This window comes from Stenella coeruleoalba (genome assembly GCF_951394435.1).
Source record: "Stenella coeruleoalba genome assembly, chromosome: 8".
Classification (NCBI taxonomy): domain Eukaryota; kingdom Metazoa; phylum Chordata; class Mammalia; order Artiodactyla; family Delphinidae; genus Stenella; species Stenella coeruleoalba.
The window spans coordinates 109,797,671-109,822,957 of record NC_137154.1 but is presented as its reverse complement, the minus strand read 5'-3'; the positions used below and the strand labels follow the sequence as shown (position 1 = coordinate 109,822,957).

The window sequence follows — 25,287 nt, the reverse complement described above, 5'->3', positions numbered from 1 at the left end:
AAATATGGAATAGACAAGAGCTACTCCTTGCTCAACGAAATGGACTCAACACCGCATATTAGAAGCCTAAGAATGTACCTGACTAGTAAGTATCTTAAAACCTACGGATTGCTATTTCTCCAAAAGTGAATCAAGCGTGTGTAGAGGGGCATAAACGCAGCAGTGATAGGATTGGAGAGGTTCGGTGAGCAAATGAAGACCCTTTGAAGTCATATTGCATGGTACCCATTCCACGGGTTTCAACTACCCAGGTTTAAGGTATTCTTCCTTCAGCTAAAACATGCATGTGGAACCTAGAGCATGATCAACCATGTGATCGGGAGACGTGTTCAAATATGTCTCAGTTTTCGTACGCTGGTACTCGGGTGCAACATTCCAGACGCTTTACTAACACTCTCCCCACTTGGAGAGTCAGTCCCTTTAACCTCCTGTTTGGCCCAGTTTGCAATTTCTGCGGAAGATGAACAGGAATAGCGAGAACCAATGAGAGACTAGCTGGAGGTGTCTGGACGGGCAAATTTAACTCTCATTTCCCACCAGGAAGAGGAATTAACCAAAGGCTCAGCGTGCCGTGCCGGAACCATATTAGGGCCTGAAGCCATTTTGCGGTGTTGCGGCCAGCTCAAAAGAAAGCGAGTTGAAGAAAGGAGCTCAGGGGCACTGTAATTCACAAACCTGCAGAGTTATAAATGACAGCTATCGTCCAAAAATATACTGAAGTAAGGCTGCCAAGAGGACTTGAAAGCGGGGCAGAATTGCAGGAAACCGATTTCAGGAGGTAGACTGGAATTGCATTGAAAGCATAGGAAAAGAGGCAGAACGTCCACAATGATGCACTTGGCCAAAAAGGGCGTATGCGTTTTTTCCTGAATATATTCAGGAAAAAACGCATACGCCCTTTTTGGCCAACCAAGCAAGCTTGCAAAGGAAATCTGCACTACAATGAAGTCTCACTTCTCCCCAGTCAAAAGGGCCATCTGAAAAAAGTGTAAAATCCAGAAAGGCAGGGCAGGCCATGGAGAACTGGGAGCCTTGTTATGCTGATGGGCGGGATGTAAATTGCCAACAGACACTCGGGAGAAGTGTATGGTGTTTCCTGAAACATCTAAAAAACAAAGCAACAGAGCCTAGGGCACTTCCACTTATGGTCCTAGAGCTTAGGGAAATTAAAATCAAAAAGACACAGCCACCCCAAAGTTTGGGACACCTCTGTTTACAAGAACGTCGTTTACAGTACAAGTTCAACATCGCAGAAAGTGAAAAATGGATAAAGAAGTTGTGGTATTTACTTACAAAGCAATATCACTCAGCAATGAAATCTATGTCATCAGGCCCTTAACAGCACAATGAGTGGATTCAGGTACGATGATTCTAACTGAAATAAGTCACACAGAAAAAGAAACATAATAAGATATCAGTAATACACGGAATATAAACTTGGCTACACAGGAACTGAAATACAGAACAAAACAGGGTCTCAAATTTAGAAAACCAACTTATGTTTGCTTAAGGGTAAAGGTGAGTTGGGGTGCTGCATAAAACCAGAGATTGAAATGAGCACAGGTAAAGTTCCTTAAGCCAAATATGGAATAGACAAGAGCTACTCCTTGCTCAACGAAATGGACTCAACACCCCATATTAAACGCCTAAGAATGTACCTGACTAGTAATTATCTTAAAACCTATGGATTGCTATGTCTCCAAAAGAGAATCAAGTTGTGTACAGGGGCACAAATGCAGCAGTGATAGGATTGGAGAGGTTCGGTGAGCAAATGAAGACCCTTTGAAGTCATATTGCATGGTACCCATTCCACGGGTCTCAACTCTCCAGGTTTAAGGTATTCTTCCTTCAGCTAAAACATGCATGTGGAACCCAGAGTATGATCAACCGTGTGAACGGGAAACGTGTTCAAATATGTCTCAGTTTTCCTCCCCTGGTACTCGGGTGCAACATTCCAGACGCTTTACTAACACTCTCCCCACTTGGAGAGTCAGCGCCTTTAACCTCCTGTTTGGCCCAGTTTGCAATTTCTGCGGAAGATGCACAGGAATAGGGAGAACCAATGAGAGACTAGCTGGAGGTGTCTGGACGGGCAAATTTAACTCTCATTTCCCACCAGGAAGAGGAAATAACCAAAGGCTCAGCATGCCGTTCCGGAACCAGATTAGGGCCTGAAGCCATCCTGCGGTGTTGCGGCCAGGTCACAAGAAAGCGAGTTGAAGAAAGGAGCTCAGGGACACTGTAATTCACAAACCTGCAGAGTTATAAATGACAGCTATCGTCCAAAAATATACTGAAGTAAGGCTGCCAAGAGGACTTGAAAGCGGGGCAGAATTGCAGGAAACCGATTTCAGGAGGTAGACTGGAATTGCATTGAAAGCATAGGAAAAGAGGCAGAACGTCCACAATGATGCACTTGGCCAAAAAGGGCGTATGCGTTTTTTCCTGAATATATTCAGGAAAAACGCATACGCACATTTTGGCCAACCAAGCAAGCTTGCAAAGGAAAGCTGCACTACAATGAAGTCTCACTTCCCCCCGGTCAAAAGGGCCATCTGAAAAAAGTGTAAAGTCCAGAAAGGCAGGACAGGCCATGGAGAACTGGGAGCCTTGTTATGCTGATGGGCGGGATGTAAATTGCCAACAGACACTGGGGAGAAGTGTATGGTGTTTCCTGAAATATCTAAAAAACAAAGCAACAGAGCCGAGGGCACTTCCACTTATGGTCCTATAGCTTAGGGAAATTAAAATCAAAAAGACACAGCCACCCCAAAGTTTGGGACGCCTCTGTTTACAAGAACCTCATTTACAGTACAAGTTCAACATCGCAGAAAGTGAAAAATGGATAAAGAAGTTGTGGTATTTACTTACAAAGCAATATCACTCAGCAATGAAATCTATGTCATCAGGCCCTTAGCAGCACAATGAGTGGATTCAGGTATGATGATTCTAACTGAAATAAGTCACACAGAAAAAGAAACATCATAAGATATCACTAATACACGGAATGTAAACTTAGCTACACAGGAACTGAATTCCAAAACAGAACAGGGTCTCAAATTTAGAAAACCAACTTATGCTTGCTTAAGGGGAAAGGTGAGTTGGGGTGCTGCATAAAACCAGAGATTGAAATGAGCACAGATAAAGTTCCTTAAGCCAAACATGGAATAGACAAGAGCTATTCCTTGCTCAACGAAATGGACTCAACACCCCATATTAAACGCCTAAGAATGTACCTGACTAGTAAGTATCTTAAAACCTATGGATTGCTATGTCCCCAAAAGAGAATCAAGCGTGTGTACAGGGACATAAACGCAGCAGTGATAGGATTGGAGAGGTTCGGTGAGCAAATGAAGACCTTTGAAGTCATATTGCATGGTACCCATTACACGGGTCTCAACTCTCCAGGTTTAAGGTATTCTTCCTTCAGCTAAAACATGCATGTGGAACCCAGAGTACGATGAACCGTGGGAATGCGAGAGGTTTTCAAATATGTCTCAGTTTTTCTCCCCTGGTACTCGGGTGCAACATTCCAGACGCTTTACTAACACTCTCCCCACTTGGAGAGTCAGCGCCTTTAACCTCCTGTTTGGCCCAGTTTGCAATTTCTGCGGAAGATTAACAGGAATAGCGAGAATCAATGAGAGACTAGCTGGAGGTGTCTGGACGGGCAAATTTAACTCTCATTTCCCACCAGGAAGAGGAATTAACCAAAGGCTCAGCATGCCGTGCCGGAACCAGATTAGGGCCTGAAGCCATCCTGCGGTGTTGCGGCCAGCTCACAAGAAAGCGAGTTGAAGAAAGGAGCTCAGGGACACTGTAATGCACAAACCTGCAGTGTTATAAATGACAGCTATCGTCCAAAAATATACTGAAGTAAGGCTGCCAAGAGGACTTGAAAGCGGGGCAGAATTGCAGGAAACCGATTTCAGGAGGTAGACTGGAATTGCATTGAAAGCATAGGAAAAGAGGCAGAACGTCCACAATGATGCACTTGGCCAAAAAGGGCGTATGCGTTTTTTCCTGAATATATTCAGGAAAAAACGCATACGCACTTTTTGGCCAACCAAGCAAGCTTGCAAAGGAAATCTGCACTACAATGAAGTCTCACTTCCCCCCGGTCAAAAGGGCCATCTGAAAAAAGTGTAAAATCCAGAAAGGCAGGACAGGCCATGGAGAACTGGGAGCCTTGTTATGATGAGGGGCGGGATGTAAATTGCCAACAGCCACTCGGGAGAAGTGTATGGTGTTTCCTGAAACATCTAAAAAACAAAGCAACAGAGCCTAGGGCACTTCCACTTATGGTCCTATAGATTAGGGAAATTAAAATCAAAAAGACACAGCCACCCCAATGTTTGGAATGGCTCTGTTTACAAGAACCTCGTTTACAGTAGAAGTTCAACATCCCAGAAAGTGAAAAATGGATAAAGAACTTGTGGTATTTACTTATAAAGCAATATCACTCAGCAATGAAATCTATGTCATCAGGCCCTTAGCAGCACAATGAGTGGATTCAGGTATGATGATTCTAACTGAAATAAGTCACACATAAAAAGAAACATCATAAGATATCACTAATACACGGAATGTAAACTTGGCTACACAGGAACTGAATTCCAAAACAGAACAGGGTCTCAAATTTAGAAAACCAACTTCTGCTTGCTTAAGGGGAAAGGTGAGATGGGGTGCTGCATAAAACCAGAGATTGAAATGAGCACAGATAAAGTTCCTTAAGCCAAATATGGAATAGACAAGAGCTATTCCTTGCTCAACGAAATGGACTCAACACCCCATATTAAACGCCTAAGAATGTACCTGACTAGTAAGTATCTTAAAACCTATGGATTGCTATGTCTCCAAAAGAGAATCAAGCGTGTGTACAGGAACATAAAGGCAGCAGTGATAGGATTGGAGAGGTTCGGTGAGCAAATGAAGAGCTTTGAAGTCATATTGCACGGTACCCATTACACGGGTCTCAACTCTCCAGGTTTAAGGTATTCTTCCTTCAGCTAAAACATGCATGTGGAACCCAGAGTACTATGAACCGTGTGAACGGGAGACGTGTTCAAATATGTCTCAGTTTTCCTCCCCTGGAACTCCGGTGCAACATTCCAGACGCTTTACTAACACTCTCCCCACTTGGAGAGTCAGCGCCTTTAACGTTCTGTTTGGCCCAGTTTGCAATTTCTGCGGAAGATGAACAGGAATAGGGAGAACCAATGAGAGACTAGCTGGAGGTGTCTGGACGGGCAAATTTAACTCTCATTTCCCACCAGGAAAAGGAAATAACCAAAGGCTCAGCGTGCCGTGCCGGAACCATATTAGGGCCTGAAGCCATCCTGCGGTGTTGCGGCCAGCTCAAAAGAAAGTGAGTTGAAGAAAGGACCTCAGGGGCACTGTAATTCACAAACCTGCAGAGTTATAAATGACAGCTATCGTCCAAAAATAGACTGAAGTAAGGCTGCCAAGAGGACTTGAAAACGGGGCAGAATTGCAGGAAACCGATTTCAGGAGGTAGACTGGAATTGCATTGAAAGCATAGGAAAAGAGGCAGAACGTCCACAATGATGCACTTGGCCAAAAAGGGCGTATGCGTTTTTTCCTGAATATATTCAGGAAAAAACGCATACGCACTTTTTGGCCAACCAAGCAAGCTTGCAAAGGAAATCTGCAGTACAGTGAAGTCTCACTGCTCCCCGGTCAAAAGGGCCATCTGAAAAAAGTGTAAAATCCAGAAAGGCAGGACAGGCCATGGAGAACTGGGAGCCTTGTTATGCTGATAGGCAGGATGTAAATTGCCAACAGACACTCAGGGGAAGTGTATGGTGTTTCCTGAAACATCTAAAAAACAAAGCAACAGAGCCTAGGGCACTTCCACTTATGGTCCTATAGCTTAGGGAAATTAAAATCAAAAAGACACAGCCACCCCAAAGTTTGGGACGCCTCTGTTTACAAGAACCTCGTTTACCGTACAAGTTCAATATCACAGAAAGTGAAAACTGGATAAAGAACTTGTGGTACTTACGTACAATGCAGTATCACTGAGCAATGAAATCTATGTCATCAGGCCTGTAGCAGCATAATGAGTGGATTCAGGTACGATGATTCTAACTGAAATAAGTCACACAGAAAAAGAAACATCATAAGATATCAGTAATACACAGAATGTAAACTTGGCTACACAGGAACTGAATTACAGAACAGAACAGGGTCTCAAATTTAGAAAACCAACTTATGCTTACTTAAGGGGAAAGGTGAGTTGGGGTGCTGCATAAAACCAGAGATTGAAATGAGCACAGATAAAGTTCCTTAAGCCAAATATGGAATAGACAAGAGCTACTCCTTGCTCAACGAAATGGACTCAACACCCCATATTAAACGCCTAAGAATGTACCTGACTAGTAAGTATCTTAAAACCTATGGATTGCTATGTCTCCAAAAGAGAATCAAGCGTCTGTACAGGGGCATAAACGCAGCAGTGATAGGATTGGAGAGGTTCGGTGAGCAAATGAAGACCCTTTGAAGTCATATTGCATGGTATCCATTCCACAGATCTCAACTCTCCAGGTTTAAGGTATTCTTCCTTCAGCTAAAACATGCATGTAGAACCCAGAGTATGATCAACCGTGTGAACGGGAGACGTGATCAAATATGTCTCAGTTTTCGTACCCTGGTACTCAGGTGCAACATTCCAGACGCTTTACTAACACTCTCCCCACTTGGAGAGTCAGCGTATTTAACCTCCTGTTTGGCCCAGTTTGCAATTACTGCGGAAGATGAACAGGAATAGGGAGAACCAATGAGAAACTAGCTGGAGGTGTCTGGACGGGCAAATTTAACTCTCATTTCCCACCAGGAAGAGGAAATAACCAAAGGCTCAGTGTGCCGTGCCGGAACCAGATTAGGGCCTGAAGCCATCCTGCGGTGTTGCGGCCAGGTCACAAGAAAGCGAGTTGAAGAAAGGAGCTCAGGGGCACTGTAATTCACAAACCTGCAGAGTTATAAATGACAGCTATCGTCCAAAAATATACTGAAGTAAGGCTGCCAAGAGGACTTGAAAGCGGGGCAGAATTGCAGGAAACCGATTTCAGGAGGTAGACTGGAATTGCATTGAAAGCATAGGAAAAGAGGCAGAACGTCCACAATGATGCACTTGGCCAAAAAGGGCGTATGCGTTTTTTCCTGAATATATTCAGGAAAAAACGCATACGCCCTTTTTGGCCAACCAAGCAAGCTTGCAAAGGAAATCTGCAGTACAGTGAAGTCTCACTGCTCCCCGGTCAAAAGGGCAATCTGAAAAAAGTGTAAAATCCAGAAAGGCAGGACAGGCCATGGAGAACTGGGAGCCTTGTTATGCTGATGGGCGGGATGTAAATTGCCAACAGACACTCGGGAGAAGTGTATGGTGTTTCCTGAAACATCTAAAAAACAAAGCAACAGAGCCTAGGGCACTTCCACTTATGGTCCTATAGCTTAGGGAAATTAAAATCAAAAAGACACAGCCACCCCAAAGTTTGGGACGCCTCTGTTTACAAGAACCTCGTTTACCGTACAAGTTCAATATCACAGAAAGTGAAAAATGGATAAAGAACTTGTGGTACTTACGTACAATGCAGTATCACTCAGCAATGAAATCTATGTCATCAGGCCCGTAGCAGCATAATGAGTGGATTCAGGTACGATGATTCTAACTGAAATAAGTCACACAGAAAAAGAAACATCATAAGATATCAGTAATACACAGAATGTAAACTTGGCTACACAGGAACTGAATTACAGAACAGAACAGGGTCTCAAATTTAGAAAACCAACTTATGCTTACTTAAGGGGAAAGGTGAGTTGGGGTGCTGCATAAAACCAGAGATTGAAATGAGCACAGATAAAGTTCCTTAAGCCAAATATGGAATAGACAAGAGCTACTCCTTGCTCAATGAAATGGACTCAACACCCCATATTAAACGCCTAAGAATGTACCTGACTAGTAAGTATCTTAAAACCTATGGATTGCTATGTCTCCAAAAGAGAATCAAGCGTCTGTACAGGGGCATAAACGCAGCAGTGATAGGATTGGAGAGGTTCGGTGAGCAAATGAAGACCCTTTGAAGTCATATTGCATGGTACCCATTCCAAGGGTCTCAACTCTCCAGGTTTAAGGTATTCTTCCTTCAGCTAAAACATGCATGTGGAACCCAGAGTATGATCAACCGTGTGATCGGGAGACGTGTTCAAATATGTCTCAGTTTTCGTACCCTGGTACTCGGGTGCAACATTCCAGATGCTTTACTAACACTCTCCCCACTTGGAGAGTCAGTCCCTTTAACCTCCTGTTTGGCCCAATTTGCAATTTCTGCGGAAGATGAACAGGAATAGCGAGAACCAATGAGAGACTAGCTGGAGGTGTCTGGACGGGCAAATTTAACTCTCATTTCCCACCAGGAAGAGGAATTAACCAAAGGCTCAGCGTGCCGTGCCGGGACCAGATTAGGGCCTGAAGCCATCCTGTGGTGTTGCGGCCAGCTCACAAGAAAGCGAGTTGAAGAAAGGAGCTCAGGGGCACTGTAATTCACAAACCTGCAGAGTTATAAATGACAGTTATCGTCCAAAAATATACTGAAGTAAGGCTGCCAAGAGGACTTGAAAGTGGGGAAGAATTGCAGGAAACAGATTTCAGGAGGTAGACTGGAATTGTATTGAAAGCATAGGAAAAGAGGCAGAACGTCCACAATGATGCACTTGGCCAAAAAGGGCGTATGCGTTTTTTCCTGAATATATTCAGGAAAAAACGCATACGCCCTTTTTGGCCAACCAAGCAAGCTTGCAAAGGAAATCTGCACTACAATGAAGTCTCACTTCCCCCCGGTCAAAAGGGCCATCTGAAAAAAGTGTAAAATCCAGAAAGGCAGGACAGGCCATGGAGAACTGGGAGCCTTGTTATGCTGATGGGCGGGATGTAAATTGCCAACAGACACTCCGGAGAAGTGTATGGTGTTTCCTGAAACATCTAAAAAACTAAGCAACATAGCCTAGGGCACTTCCACTTATGATCTTATAGATTAGGGAAATTAAAATCAAAAAGACACAGCCACCCCAAAGTTTGGAATGGCTCTGTTTACAAGAACCTCGTTTACCGTACAAGTTCAACATCGCAGAAAGTGAAAAATGGATAAAGAAGTTGTGGTATTTACTTACAAAGCAATATCACTCAGCAATGAAATCTATGTCATCAGGCCCTTAACAGCACAATGAGTGGATTCAGGTATGATGATTCTAACTGAAATAAGTCACACAGAAAAAGAAACATCATAAGATATCAGTAATACACGGAATGTAAACTTGGCTACACAGGAACTGAATTACAGAACAGAACAGGGTCTCAAATTTAGAAAACCAACTTATGCTTGCTTAAGGGTAAAGGTGAGTTGGGGTGCTGCATAAAACCAGAGATTGAAATGAGCACACATAAAGTTCCTTAAGCCAAATATGGAATAGACAAGAGCTACTCCTTGCTCAACGAAATGGACTCAACACCGCATATTAAACGTCTAATAATGTAACTGACTAGTAAGTATCTTAAAACCTATGGATTGCTATGTCTCCGAAAGAGAATCAAGCATGTGTACAGGGGCATAATCGCAGCAGTGATAGGATTGGAGAGGTTCGGTGAGCAAATGAAGACCCTTTGAAGTCATATTGCATGGTACCCATTCCACGGGTTTCAACTACCCAGGTTTAAGTTATTCTTCCTTCAGCTAAAACATGCATGTGGAACCCAGAGTATGATCAACCATGTGATCGGGAGACATGTTCAAATATGTCTCAGTTTTCGTACCCTGGTACTCGGGTGCAACATTCCAGACGCTTTACTAACACTCTCCCGACTTGGAGAGTCAGTCCCTTTAACCTCCTGTTTGGCCCAGTTTGCAATTTCTGCGGAAGATGAACAGGAATAGGGAGAACCAATGAGAGACTAGCTGGAGGTGTCTGGATGGGCAAATTTAACTCTCATTTCCCAACAGGAAGAGGAATTAACCAAAGGCTCAGCGTGCCGTGCCGGAACCAGATTAGGGCCTGAAGCCATCCTGCGGTGTTGCGGCCAGGTCACAAGAAAGCGAGTGGAAGAAAGGAGCTCAGGGGCACTGTAATTCACAAACCTGCAGAGTTATAAATGACAGCTATCGTCCAAAAATAGACTGAAGTAAGGCTGCCAAGAGGACTTGAAAGCGGGGCAGAATTGCAGGAAACCGATTTCAGGAGGTAGACTGGAATTGCATTGAAAGCATAGGAAAAGAGGCAGAACATCCACAATGATGCACTTGGCCAAAAAGGGCGTATGCGTTTTTTCGTGAATATATTCAGGAAAAAACGCATACGCGCTTTTTGCCCAACCAAGCAAACTTGCAAAGGAAATCTTCACTACAATGAAGTCTCACTTCCCCCCGGTCAAAAGGGCCATCTGAAAAAAGTGTAAAATCCAGAAAGGCAGGACAGGCCATGGAGAACTGGGAGCCTTGTTATGCTGATGGGCGGGATGTAAATTGCCAACAGACACTCGGGAGAAGTGTATGGTGTTTCCTGAAACATCTAAAAAACAAAGCAACAGAGCCTAGGGCACTTCCACTTATGGTCCTATAGCTTAGGGAAATTAAAATCAAAAAGACACAGCCACCCCAAAGTTTGGGACGCCTCTGTTTACAAGAACCTCGTTTACCGTACAAGTTCAATATCGCAGAAAGTTAAAAATGGATAAGAACTTGTGGTACTTACGTACAATGCAGTATCACTCAGCAATGAAATCTATGTCATCAGGCCCATAGCAGCATAACGAGAGCATTCAGGTATGATAATTCTAACTGAAATAAGTCAAACAGAAAAAGAAACATCATAAGATATCAGTAATACACGGAATGTAAACTTGGCTACACAGGAACTGAATTCCAAAACAGAACAGGTTCTCAAATTTAGAAAACCAACTTATGCTTGCTTAAGGGGAAAGGTGAGTTGGGGTCCTGCATAAAACCAGAGATTGAAATGAGCACAGATAAAGTTCCTTAAGCCAAATATGGAATAGACAAGAGCTACTCCTTGCTCAACGAAATGGACTCAACACCCCATATTAAACGCCTAAGAATGTACCTGACTAGTAAGTATCTTAAAACCTATGGATTGCTATGTCTCTGAAAGAGAATCAAGCATGTGTACAGGGGCATAAACGCAGCACTGATAGGATTGGAGAGGTTCGGTGAGCAAATGAAGACCCTTTGAAGTCATATTGCATGGTACCCATTACACGGGTCTCAACTCTCCAGGTTTAAGGTATTCTCCCTTCAGCTAAAACATGCATGTGGAACCCAGAGTATGATCAACCGTGTGAACGGGAGATGTGTTCAAATATGTCTCAGTTTTCCTCCCCTGGTACTCGGGTGCAACATTCCAGACGCTTTACTAACACTCTCCCCACTTGGAGAGTCAACGTATTTAACCTCCTGTTTGGCCCAGTTTGCAATTTCTGCGGAAGATGAACAGGAATAGGGAGAACCAATGAGAAACTAGCTGGAGGTGTCTGGACGGGCAAATTTAACTTTCATTTCCCACCAGGAAGAGGAAATAACCAAAGGCTCAGTGTGCCGTGCCGGAACCAGATTAGGGCCTGAAGCCATCCTGCGGTGTTGCGGCCAGGTCACAAGAAAGCGAGTTGAAGAAAGGAGCTCAGGGGCACTGTAATTCACAAACCTGCAGAGTTATAAATGACAGCTATCGTCCAAAAATATACTGAAGTAAGGCTGCCAAGAGGACTTGAAAGCGGGGCAGAATTGCAGGAAACCGATTTCAGGAGGTAGACTGGAATTGCATTGAAAGCATAGGAAAAGAGGCAGAACGTCCACAATGATGCACTTGGCCAAAAAGGGCGTATGCGTTTTTTCCTGAATATATTCAGGAAAAAACGCATACGCGCTTTTTGGCCAACCAAGCAAACTTGCAAAGGAAATCTGCACTACAATGAAGTCTCACTTCCCCCCGGTCAAAAGGGCCATCTGAAAAAAGTGTAAAATCCAGAAAGGCAGGACAGGCCATGGAGAACTGGGAGCCTTGTTATGCTGATGGGCGGGATGTAAATTGCCAACAGACACTCCGGAGAAGTGTATGGTGTTTCCTGAAACATCTAAAAAACTAAGCAACATAGCCTAGGGCACTTCCACTTATGATCTTATAGATTAGGGAAATTAAACTCAAAAAGGCACAGCCACCCCAAAGTTTGGAATGGCTCTGTTACAAGAACCTCGTTTACCGTACAAGTTCAACATCGCAGAAAGTGAAAAATGGATAAAGAAGTTGTGGTACTTACTTACAAAGCAATATCACTCAGCAATGAAATCTATGTCATCAGGCCCTTAACAGCACAATGAGTGGATTCAGGTATGATGATTCTAACTGAAATAAGTCACACAGAAAAAGAAACATCATAAGATATCAGTAATACACGGAATGTAAACTTGGCTACACAGGAACTGAATTACAGAACAGAACAGGGTCTCAAATTTAGAAAACCAACTTATGCTTGCTTAAGGGTAAAGGTGAGTTGGGGTGCTGCATAAAACCAGAGATTGAAATGAGCACACATAAAGTTCCTTAAGCCAAATATGGAATAGACTAGAGCTACTCCTTGCTCAACGAAATGGACTCAACACCGCATATTAAACGTCTAATAATGTAACTGACTAGTAAGTATCTTAAAACCTATGGATTGCTATGTCTCCGAAAGAGAATCAAGCATGTGTACAGGGGCATAATCGCAGCAGTGATAGGATTGGAGAGGTTCGGTGAGCAAATGAAGACCCTTTGAAGTCATATTGCATGGTACCCATTCCATGGGTTTCAACTACCCAGGTTTAAGTTATTCTTCCTTCAGCTAAAACATGCATGTGGAACCCAGAGTATGATCAACCATGTGATCGGGAGACATGTTCAAATATGTCTCAGTTTTCGTACCCTGGTACTCGGGTGCAACATTCCAGATGCTTTACTAACACTCTCCCGACTTGGAGAGTCAGTCCCTTTAACCTCCTGTTTGGCCCAGTTTGCAATTTCTGCGGAAGATGAACAGGAATAGGGAGAACCAATGAGAGACTAGCTGGAGGTGTCTGGATGGGCAAATTTAACTCTCATTTCCCAACAGGAAGAGGAATTAACCAAAGGCTCAGCGTGCCGTGCCGGAACCAGATTAGGGCCTGAAGCCATCCTGCGGTGTTGCGGCCAGGTCACAAGAAAGCGAGTGGAAGAAAGGAGCTCAGGGGCACTGTAATTCACAAACCTGCAGAGTTATAAATGACAGCTATCGTCCAAAAATATACTGAAGTAAGGCTGCCAAGAGGACTTGAAAGCGGGGCAGAATTGCAGGAAACCGATTTCAGGAGGTAGACTGGAATTGCATTGAAAGCATAGGAAAAGAGGCAGAACATCCACAATGATGCACTTGGCCAAAAAGGGCGTATGCGTTTTTTCCTGAATATATTCAGGAAAAAACGCATACGCGCTTTTTGCCCAACCAAGCAAACTAGCAAAGGAAATCTTCACTACAATGAAGTCTCACTTCCCCCCAGTCAAAAGGGCCATCTGAAAAAAGTGTAAAATCCAGAAAGGCAGGACAGGCCATGGAGAACTGGGAGCCTTGTTATGCTGATGGGCGGGATGTAAATTGCCAACAGACACTCGGGAGAAGTGTATGGTGTTTCCTGAAACATCTAAAAAACAAAGCAACAGAGCCTAGGGCACTTCCACTTATGGTCCTATAGCTTAGGGAAATTAAAATCAAAAAGACACAGCCACCCCAAAGTTTGGGACGCCTCTGTTTACAAGAACCTCGTTTACCGTACAAGTTCAATATCGCAGAAAGTGAAAAATGGATAAGAACTTGTGGTACTTACGTACAATGCAGTATCACTCAGCAATGAAATCAATGTCATCAGGCCCATAGCAGCATAATGAGAGCATTCAGGTATGATAATTCTAACTGAAATAAGTCAAACAGAAAAAGAAACATCATAAGATATCAGTAATACACGGAATGTAAACTTGGCTACACAGGAACTGAATTCCAAAACAGAACAGGGTCTCAAATTTAGAAAACCAACTTATGCTTGCTTAAGGGGAAAGGTGAGTTAGGGTGCTGCATAAAACCAGAGATTGAAATGAGCACAGATAAAGTTCCTTAAGCCAAATATGGAATAGACAAGAGCTACTCCTTGCTCAACGAAATGGACTCAACACCCCATATTAAACGCCTAAGAATGTACCTGACTAGTAAGTATCTTAAAACCTATGGATTGCTATGTCTCTGAAAGAGAATCAAGCATGTGTACAGGGGCATAAACGCAGCACTGATAGGATTGGAGAGGTTCGGTGAGCAAATGAAGACCCTTTGAAGTCATATTGCATGGTACCCATTACACGGGTCTCAACTCTCCAGGTTTAAGGTATTCTCCCTTCAGCTAAAACATGCATGTGGAACCCAGAGTATGATCAACCGTGTGAACGGGAGATGTGTTCAAATATGTCTCAGTTTTCCTCCCCTGGTACTCGGGTGCAACATTCCAGACGCTTTACTAACACTCTCCCCACTTGGAGAGTCAGCGTATTTAACCTCCTGTTTGGCCCAGTTTGCAATTTCTGCGGAAGATGAACAGGAATAGGGAGAACCAATGAGAAACTAGCTGGAGGTGTCTGGACGGGCAAATTTAACTTTCATTTCCCACCAGGAAGAGGAAATAACCAAAGGCTCAGTGTGCCGTGCCGGAACCAGATTAGGGCCTGAAGCCATCCTGCGGTGTTGCGGCCAGCTCACAAGAAAGCGAGTTGAAGAAAGGAGCTCAGGGGCACTGTAATTCACAAACCTGCAGAGTTATAAATGACAGCTATCGTCCAAAAATATACTGAAGTAAGGCTGCCAAGAGGACTTGAAAGCGGGGCAGAATTGCAGGAAACCGATTTCAGGAGGTAGACTGGAATTGCATTGAAAGCATAGGAAAAGAGGCAGAACGTCCACAATGATGCACTTGGCCAAAAGGGGCGTATGCGTTTTTTCCTGAATATATTCAGGAAAAAACGCATACGCGCTTTTTGGCCAACCAAGCAAATTTGCAAAGGAAATCTGCACTACAATGAAGTCTCACTTCCCCCCGGTCAAAAGGGCCATCTGAAAAAAGTGTAAAATCCAGAAAGGCAGGACAGGCCATGGAGAACTGGGAGCCTTGTTATGCTGATGGGCGGGATGTAAATTGCCAACAGACACTCGGGAGAAGTGTATGGTGTTTCCTGAAACATCTATAAAACAAAGCAACAGAGCCTAGGGCACTTCCACTTATGGTCCTATAGCTTAGGAAAGTAAAATCAAAAAGACACAGCCACCCCAAAGTTTGGAACGGCTCTGTTTACAAGAACCTCGTTTACAGTACAAGTTCAACATCGCAGAAAGTGAAAAATGGATAAAGAAGTTGTGGTACTTACTTACAAAGCAATATCACTCAGCAATGAAATCTATGTCATCAGGCCCTTAGCAGCACAATGACTGGAGTCAGGTATGATGATTCTAACTGAAATAAGTCACACAGAAAAGGAAACATCATAAGATATCAGTAATACACGGAATGTAAACTTGGCTACACAGGAACTGAATTACAGAACAGAACAGGGTCTCAAATTTAGAAAACCAACTTATGCTTGCTTAAGGGGAAAGGTGAGTTGGGGTGCTGCATAAAACCAGAGATTGAAATGAGCACAGATAAAGTTACTTAAGCCAAATATGGAATAGACAAGAGCTACTCCTTGCTCAACGAAATGGACTCAACACCGCATATTAAACGCCTAAGAATGTACCTGACTAGTAAGTATCTTAAAACCTATGGATTGCTATGTCTCTGAAAGAGAATCAAGCATGTGTACAGGGGCATAAACGCAGCAGTGATAGGATTGGAGAGGTTCGGTGAGCAAATGAAGACCCTTTGAAGTCATATTGCATGATACTCATTCCACGGGTTTCAACAACCCAGGTTTAAGGTATTCTTCCTTCAGCTAAAACATGCATGTGGAACCTAGAGTATGATCAACCATGTGATCGGGAGACGTGTTCAAATATGTCTCAGTTTTCGTACCCTGGTACTCGGGTGCAACATTCCAGACGCTTTACTAACACTCTCCCTACTTGGAGAGTCAGCGTCTTTAACCTCCTGTTTGGCCCAGTTTGCAATTTCTGCGGAAGTTGAACAGGAATAGGGAGAACCAATGAGAGGCTAGCTGGAGGTGTCTGGACGGGCAAATTTAACTCTCATTTCCCACCAGGAAGAGGAATTAACCAAAGGCTCAGCATGCCGTGCCGGAACCAGATTAGGGCCTGAAACCATCCTGCGGTGTTGCGGCCAGCTCACAAGAAAGCGAGTTGAAGAAAGGAGCTCAGGGGCACTGTAATTCACAAACCTGCAGAGTTATAAATGACAGCTATCGTCCAAAAATATACTGAAGTAAGGCTGCCAAGGGGACTTGAAAGCGGGGAAGAATTGCAGGAAACAGATTTCAGGAGGTAGACTGGAATTGCATTTAAAGCATAGGAAAAGAGGCAGAACGTACACAATGATGCACTTGGCCAAAAAGGGCGTATGCGTTTTTTCCTGAACATGTTCACGAAAAAACGCATACGCCCTTTTTGGCCAACCAAGCAAACTTGCAAAGGAAATCTGCACTACAATGAAGTCTCACTTCCCCCCGGTCAAAAGGGCCATCTGAAAAAATTGTAAAATCCAGAAAGGCAGGACAGGCCATGGAGAACTGGGAGCCTTGTTATGCTGATGAGCAGGATGTAAATTGCCAACAGACACTGGGGAGAAGTGTATGGTGTTTCCTGAAACATCTAAAAAACAAAGCAACAGAGCCTAGGGCACTTCCACTTATGGTCCTATAGCTCAGGGAATTTAAAATCAAAAAGACACAGCTGCCCCAAAGTTTGGGACGCCTCAGTTTACAAGAACCTCGTTTACAGTACAAGTTCAACATCGCAGAAAGTGAAAAATGGATAAAGAAGTTGTGGTATTTACTTACAAAGCAATATCACTCAGCAATGAAATCTATGTCATCAGGCCCTTAGCAGCACAATGAGTGGATTCAGGTATGATGATTCTAACTGAAATAAGTCACACATAAAAAGAAACATCATAAGATATCACTAATACACGGAATGTAAACTTGGCTACACAGGAACTGAATTACAGAACAGAACAGGGTCTCAAATTTAGAAAACCAACTTATGCTTGCTTAAGGGTAAAGGTGAGTTGGGGTGCTGTATAAAACCAGAGATTGAAATGAGCACAGATAAAGTTCCTTAAGCCAAATATGGGATACACAAGAGCTACTCCTTTCTCAACGAAATGGACTCAACACCCCATATTAAACGCCTAAGAATGTACCTGACTAGTAAGTATCTTAAAACCTATGGATTGCTATGTCTCTGAAAGAGAATCAAGCATGTGTACAGGGGCATAAACGCAGCAGTGATAGGATTGGAGAGGTTCGGTGAGCAAATGAAGACCCTTTGAAGTCATATTGCATGATACTCATTCCAGAGGTTTCAACAACCCAGGTTTAAGGTATTCTTCCTTCAGCTAAAACATGCATGTGGAACCTAGAGTATGATCAACCATGTTATCGGGAGACGTGTTCAAATATGTCTCAGTTTTCGTACCCTGGTACTCGGGTGCAACATTCCAGACGCTTTACTAACACTCTCCCCACTTGGAGAGTCAGCGTCTTTAACCTCCTGTTTGGCCCAGTTTGCAATTTCTGCGGAAGATGAACAGGAATAGGGAGAACCAATGAGAGACTAGCTGGAGGTGTCTGGACGGGCAAATTTAACTCTCATTTCCCACCAGGAAGAGGAATTAACGAAAGGCTCAGCGTGCCGTGCCGGGACCAGATTAGGGCCTGAAGCCATCCTGCGGTGTTGCGGCCAGCTCACAAGAAAGCGAGTTGAAGAAAGGAGCTCAGGGGCACTGTAATTCACAAACCTGCAGAGTTATAAATGACAGCTATCGTCCAAAAATATACTGAAGTAAGGCTGCCAAGAGGACTTGAAAGCGGGGCAGAATTGCAGGAAACTGATTTCAGGAGGTAGACTGGAATTGCATTGAAAGCATAGGAAAAGAGGCAGAACGTCCACAATGATGCACTTGGCCAAATAGGGCGTATGCGTTTTTTCCTGAATATATTCAGGAAAAAACGCATACGCCCTTTTTGGCCAACCAAGCAAGCTTGCAAAGGAAATCTGCACTACAATGAAGTCTCACTTCCCCCCGGTCAAAAGGGCCATCTGAAAAATGTGTAAAATCCAGAAAGGCAGGACAGGCCATGGAGAACTGGGAGCCTTGTTATGCTGATGGGCGGGATGTAAATTGCCAACAGACACTCGGGAGAAGTGTATGGTGTTTCCTGAAACATCTAAAAAACAAAGCAACAGAGCCTAGGGCACTTCCACTTATGGTCCTATAGCTTAGGGAAATTAAAATCAAAAAGACACAGCCACCCCAAAGTTTGGGACGCCTCTGTTTACAAGAACCTCGTTTACCGTACAAGTTCAATATCACAGAAAGTGAAAAATGGATAAAGAACTTGTGGTACTTACGTACAATGCAGTATCACTCAGCAATGAAATCTATGTCATCAGGCCCTTAGCATCACAATGAGTGGATTCAGGTATGATGATTCTAACTGAAATATGTCACACAGAAAAAGAAACATCATAAGATATCACTAATACACGGAATGTAAACTTGGCTACACAGGAACTGAATTCCAAAACAGAACAGGGTCTCAAATTTAGAAAACCAACTTATGCTTGCTTAAGGGGAAAGGTGAGTTGGGGTGCTGCATAAAACGAGAGATTGAAATGAGCACAGATAAAGTTCCTTAAGCCAAATATGGAATAGACAAGAGCTACTCCTTGCTCAACGAAATGGACTCAACACCACATATTAAACGCCTAAGAATGTACCTGACTAGTAAGTATCTTAAAACCTATGGATTGCTATGTCTCCAAAAGAGAATCAAGCGTGTGTACAAGGGCATAAACGCAGCAGTGATAGGATTGGAGAGGTTCAGTGAGCAAATGAAGACCCTTTGAAGTCATATTGCATGGTACCCATTACACGGGTCTCAACTCTCCAGGTTTAAGGTATTCTTCCTTCAGCTACAACATGCATGTGGAACCTAGAGTATGATCAACCATGTGATCGGGAGACGTGTTCAAATATGTCTCAGTTTTCATACCCTGGTACTCGGGTGCAACATTCCAGATGCTTTACTAACACTCTACCCACTTGGAGAGTCAGTCCCTTTAACCTCCTGTTTGGCCCAGTTTGCAATTTCTGCGGAAGATGAACAGGAATAGCGAGAACCAATGAGAGACTAGCTGGAGGTGTGTGGACGGGCAAATTTAACTCACATTTCCCACCAGGAAGAGGAATTAACCAAAGGCTCAGCGTGCCGTGCCAGAACCAGATTAGGGCCTGAAGCCATCCTGCAGTGTTGCGGCCAGCTCAAAAGAAAGTGAGTTGAAGAAAGGAGCTCTGGGGCACTGTAATTCACTAACCTGCAGAGTTATAAATGACAGCTATCGTCCAAAAATATACTGAAGTAAGGCTGCCAATAGGACTTGAAAGCGGGGCAGAATTGCAGGAAACTGATTTCAGGAGGTAGACTGGAATTGCATTGAAAGCATAGGAAAAGAGGCAGAACGTCCACAATGATGCGCTTGGCCAAAAAGGGCGTATGCGGTTTTTCCTGAATATATTCAGGAAAAAACGCATACGCCCTTTTTGGCCAACCAAGCAAGCTTGCAAAGGAAATCTGCACTACAATGAAGTCTCAATTCCCCTCGGTCAAAAGGGCCATCTGAAAAAAGTGTAAAATCCAGAATGCCAGGACAGGCCATGGAGAACAGGGAGCCTTGTTATGCTGATGGGCGGGATGTAAATTGCCAACAGACACTCGGGAGAAGTGTATGGTGTTTCCTGAAACATCTAAAAAACAAAACAACAGAGCCTAGGGCACTTCCACTTATGGTCCTATAGCTTAGGGAAATTAAAATCAAAAAGACACAGCCACCCCAAAGTTTGGGACGCCTCTGTTTACAAGAACCTCGTTTACAGTACAAGTTCAACATCGCAGAAAGTGAAAAATGGATAAAGAAGTTGTGGTATTTACTTACAAAGCAATATCACTCAGCAATGAAATCTATGTCATCAGGCACTTAGCAGCACAATGAGTGGATTCAGGTATGATGATTCTAACTGAAATAAGTCACACAGAAAAAGAAACATCATAAGATATCTGTAATACACGGAATGTAAACTTGGCTACACAGGAACTGAATTACAGAACAGAACAGGGTCTCAAATTTAAAAAACCAACTTATGCTTGCTTAAGGGGAAAGGTGAGTTGGGGTGCTGCATAAAACCAGAGATTGAAATGAGCACAGATAAAGTTCCTTAAGCCAAATATGGAATAGACAAGAGCTACTCCTTGCTCAACGAAATGGACTCAACACCCCATATTAAACGCCTAAGAATGTACCTGACTAGTAAGTATCTTAAAACCTATGGACTGCTATGTCACTTAAAGAGAATCAAGCATGTGTACAGGGGCATAAACGTAGCAGTGATAGATTTGGAGAGGTTCGGTGAGCAAATGAATACCCTTTGAAGACATATTGCATGGTACCCATTCCACGTGTCTCAACTCTCCAGGTTTAAGGTATTCTTCCTTCAGCTAAAACATGCATGTGGAACCCGGAGTATGATCAATCATGTGAACGGGAGACGTGTTCAAATATGTCTCAGTTTTCCTCCCCTGGTACTCGGGTGCAACATTCCAGACGCTTTACTAACACTCTCCCCACTTGGAGAGTCAGCGCCTTTAACCTCCTGTTTGGCCCAGTTTGCAATTTCTGCGGAAGATGAACAGGAATAGGGAGAACCAATGAGAGACTAGCTGGAGGTGTCTGGACGGGCAAATTTCACTCTCATTTCCCACCAGGAAGAGGAATTAACCAAAGGCTCAGCATGCCGTGCCGGAACCAGATTAGGGCCTGAAGCCATCCTGCGGTGTTGCGGCCAGCTCACAAGAAAGCGAGTTGAAGAAAGGAGCTCAGGGGCACTGTAATTCACAAGCCTGCAGAGTTATAAATGACAGCTATCGTCCAAAAATATACTGAAGTAAGGCTGCCAAGAGGACTTGAAAGCGGGGCAGAATTGCAGGAAACCGATTTCACGAGGTAGACTGGAATTGCATTGAAAGCATAGGAAAACAGGCAGAACGTCCACAATGATGCACTTGGCCAAAAAGGGCGTATGCGTTTTTTCCTGAATATATTCAGGAAAAAACGCATACGCCCTTTTTGGCCAACCAAGCAAGCTTGCAAAGGAAATCTGCACTACAATGAAGTCTCACTTCCCCCCGGTCAAAAGGGCCATCTGAAAAAAGTGTAAAATCCAGAAAGGCAGGACAGGCCATGGAGAACTGGGAGCCTTGTTATGCTGATGGGCGGGATGTAAATTGCCAACAGACACTCGGGAGAAGTGTATGGTGTTTCCTGAAACATCTAAAAAACAAAGCAACAGAGCCTAGGGCACTTCCACTTATGGTCCTATAGCTTAGGGAAATTAAAATCAAAAAGACACAGCCACCCCAAAGTTTGGAACGTCTCTGTTTACAAGAACCTCGTTTACAGTACAAGTACAACATCGCAGAAAGTGAAAAATGGATAAAGAAGTTGTGGTATTTACTTACGAAGCAATATCACTCAGCAGTGAAATCTATATCATCAGGCCCTTAGCAGCACAATGAGTGGATTCAGGTATGATGATTCTAACTGAAATAAGTCACACAGAAAAAGAAACATCATAAGATATCAGTAATACACGGAATGTAAACTTGGCTACACAGGAACTGAATTACAGAACAGAACAGGGTCTCAAATTTAGAAAACCAACTTATGCTTGCTTAAGGGGAAAGGTGAGTTGGGGTGCTGCATAAAACCAGAGATTGAAATGAGCACAGATAAAGTTCCTTAAGCCAAATATGGAATAGACAAGAGCTACTCCTTGCTCAACGAAATGGACTCAACACCCCATATTAAACGCCTAAGAATGTACCTGACTAGTAAGTATCTTAAAACCTATGGATTGCTATGTCTCCGAAAGAGAATCAAGCCTGTGTACAGGGGCATAAACGCAGCAGTGATAGGATTGGAGAGGTTTGGTGAGCAAATGAAGACCCTTTGAAGTCATATTGCATGGTACCCATTCCAAGGGTCTCAACTCTCCAGGTTTAAGGTATTCTTCCTTCAGCTAAAACATGCATGTGGAACCCAGAGTATGATCAACCGTGTGATCGGGAGACGTGTTCAAATATGTCTCAGTTTTCGTACCCTGGTACTCGGGTGCAACATTCCAGATGCTTTACTAACACTCTCCCCACTTGGAGAGTCAGTCCCTTTAACCTCCTGTTTGGCCCAATTTGCAATTTCTGCGGAAGATGAACAGGAATAGCGAGAACCAATGAGAGACTAGCTGGAGGTGTCTGGACGGGCAAATTTAACTCTCATTTCCCACCAGGAAGAGGAATTAACCAAAGGCTCAGCGTGCCGTGCCGGGACCAGATTAGGGCCTGAAGCCATCCTGTGGTGTTGCGGCCAGCTCACAAGAAAGCGAGTTGAAGAAAGGAGCTCAGGGGCACTGTAATTCACAAACCTGCAGAGTTATAAATGACAGTTATCGTCCAAAAATATACTGAAGTAAGGCTGCCAAGAGGACTTGAAAGTGGGGAAGAATTGCAGGAAACAGATTTCAGGAGGTAGACTGGAATTGTATTGAAAGCATAGGAAAAGAGGCAGAACGTCCACAATGATGCACTTGGCCAAAAAGGGCGTATGCGTTTTTTCCTGAATATATTCAGGAAAAAACGCATACGCCCTTTTTGGCCAACCAAGCAAGCTTGCAAAGGAAATCTGCACTACAATGAAGTCTCACTTCCCCCCGGTCAAAAGGGCCATCTGAAAAAAGTGTAAAATCCAGAAAGGCAGGACAGGCCATGGAGAACTGGGAGCCTTGTTATGCTGATGGGCGGGATGTAAATTGCCAACAGACACTCCGGAGAAGTGTATGGTGTTTCCTGAAACATCTAAAAAACTAAGCAACATAGCCTAGGGCACTTCCACTTATGATCTTATAGATTAGGGAAATTAAAATCAAAAAGACACAGCCACCCCAAAGTTTGGAATGGCTCTGTTTACAAGAACCTCGTTTACCGTACAAGTTCAACATCGCAGAAAGTGAAAAATGGATAAAGAAGTTGTGGTATTTACTTACAAAGCAATATCACTCAGCAATGAAATCTATGTCATCAGGCCCTTAACAGCACAATGAGTGGATTCAGGTATGATGATTCTAACTGAAATAAGTCACACAGAAAAAGAAACATCATAAGATATCAGTAATACACGGAATGTAAACTTGGCTACACAGGAACTGAATTACAGAACAGAACAGGGTCTCAAATTTAGAAAACCAACTTATGCTTGCTTAAGGGTAAAGGTGAGTTGGGGTGCTGCATAAAACCAGGGATTGAAATGAGCACACATAAAGTTCCTTAAGCCAAATATGGAATAGACAAGAGCTACTCCTTGCTCAACGAAATGGACTCAACACCGCATATTAAACGTCTAATAATGTAACTGACTAGTAAGTATCTTAAAACCTATGGATTGCTATGTCTCCGAAAGAGAATCAAGCATGTGTACAGGGGCATAATCGCAGCAGTGATAGGATTGGAGAGGTTCGGTGAGCAAATGAAGACCCTTTGAAGTCATATTGCATGGTACCCATTCCACGGGTTTCAACTACCCAGGTTTAAGTTATTCTTCCTTCAGCTAAAACATGCATGTGGAACCCAGAGTATGATCAACCATGTGATCGGGAGACATGTTCAAATATGTCTCAGTTTTCGTACCCTGGTACTCGGGTGCAACATTCCAGACGCTTTACTAACACTCTCCCGACTTGGAGAGTCAGTCCCTTTAACCTCCTGTTTGGCCCAGTTTGCAATTTCTGCGGAAGATGAACAGGAATAGGGAGAACCAATGAGAGACTAGCTGGAGGTGTCTGGATGGGCAAATTTAACTCTCATTTCCCAACAGGAAGAGGAATTAACCAAAGGCTCAGCGTGCCGTGCCGGAACCAGATTAGGGCCTGAAGCCATCCTGCGGTGTTGCGGCCAGGTCACAAGAAAGCGAGTGGAAGAAAGGAGCTCAGGGGCACTGTAATTCACAAACCTGCAGAGTTATAAATGACAGCTATCGTCCAAAAATAGACTGAAGTAAGGCTGCCAAGAGGACTTGAAAGCGGGGCAGAATTGCAGGAAACCGATTTCAGGAGGTAGACTGGAATTGCATTGAAAGCATAGGAAAAGAGGCAGAACGTCCACAATGATGCACTTGGCCAAAAAGGGCGTATGCGTTTTTTCCTGAATATATTCAGGAAAAAACGCATACGCGCTTTTTGGCCAACCAAGCAAACTTGCAAAGGAAATCTGCACTACAATGAAGTCTCACTTCCCCCCGGTCAAAAGGGCCATCTGAAAAAAGTGTAAAATCCAGAAAGGCAGGACAGGCCATGGAGAACTGGGAGCCTTGTTATGCTGATGGGCGGGATGTAAATTGCCAACAGACACTCCGGAGAAGTGTATGGTGTTTCCTGAAACATCTAAAAAACTAAGCAACATAGCCTAGGGCACTTCCACTTATGATCTTATAGATTAGGGAAATTAAACTCAAAAAGACACAGCCACCCCAAAGTTTGGAATGGCTCTGTTACAAGAACCTCGTTTACCGTACAAGTTCAACATCGCAGAAAGTGAAAAATGGATAAAGAACTTGTGGTATTTACTTACAAAGCAATATCACTCAGCAATGAAATCTATGTCATCAGGCCCTTAACAGCACAATGAGTGGATTCAGGTATGATGATTCTAACTGAAATAAGTCACACAGAAAAAGAAACATCATAAGATATCAGTAATACACGGAATGTAAACTTGGCTACACAGGAACTGAATTACAGAACAGAACAGGGTCTCAAATTTAGAAAACCAACTTATGCTTGCTTAAGGGTAAAGGTGAGTTGGGGTGCTGCATAAAACCAGAGATTGAAATGAGCACACATAAAGTTCCTTAAGCCAAATATGGAATAGACA

General features: G+C 43.5%; 1 long non-coding RNA gene across 18 annotated transcripts in view; it reads right to left on the bottom strand.

Annotated features, from left to right (window-relative positions):
- LOC307190093 overlaps nucleotides 1-25,287 on the bottom strand; it is a 1,314,632-nt gene that overhangs the window by 357,203 nt on the left and 932,142 nt on the right. The window contains exon 5 of one of the 18 annotated variants that reach the window (XR_013829391.1): nucleotides 1,330-1,375. The exons of 16 other annotated variants lie outside the window; for them this stretch is intronic. This is a non-coding gene — a long non-coding RNA (uncharacterized lncRNA). Of the gene's footprint in view, nucleotides 1-1,329; nucleotides 1,376-6,052; nucleotides 6,112-25,287 lie in introns of those variants that run through there. One more of the 18 variants, XR_013829392.1, reaches the window with a different exon arrangement.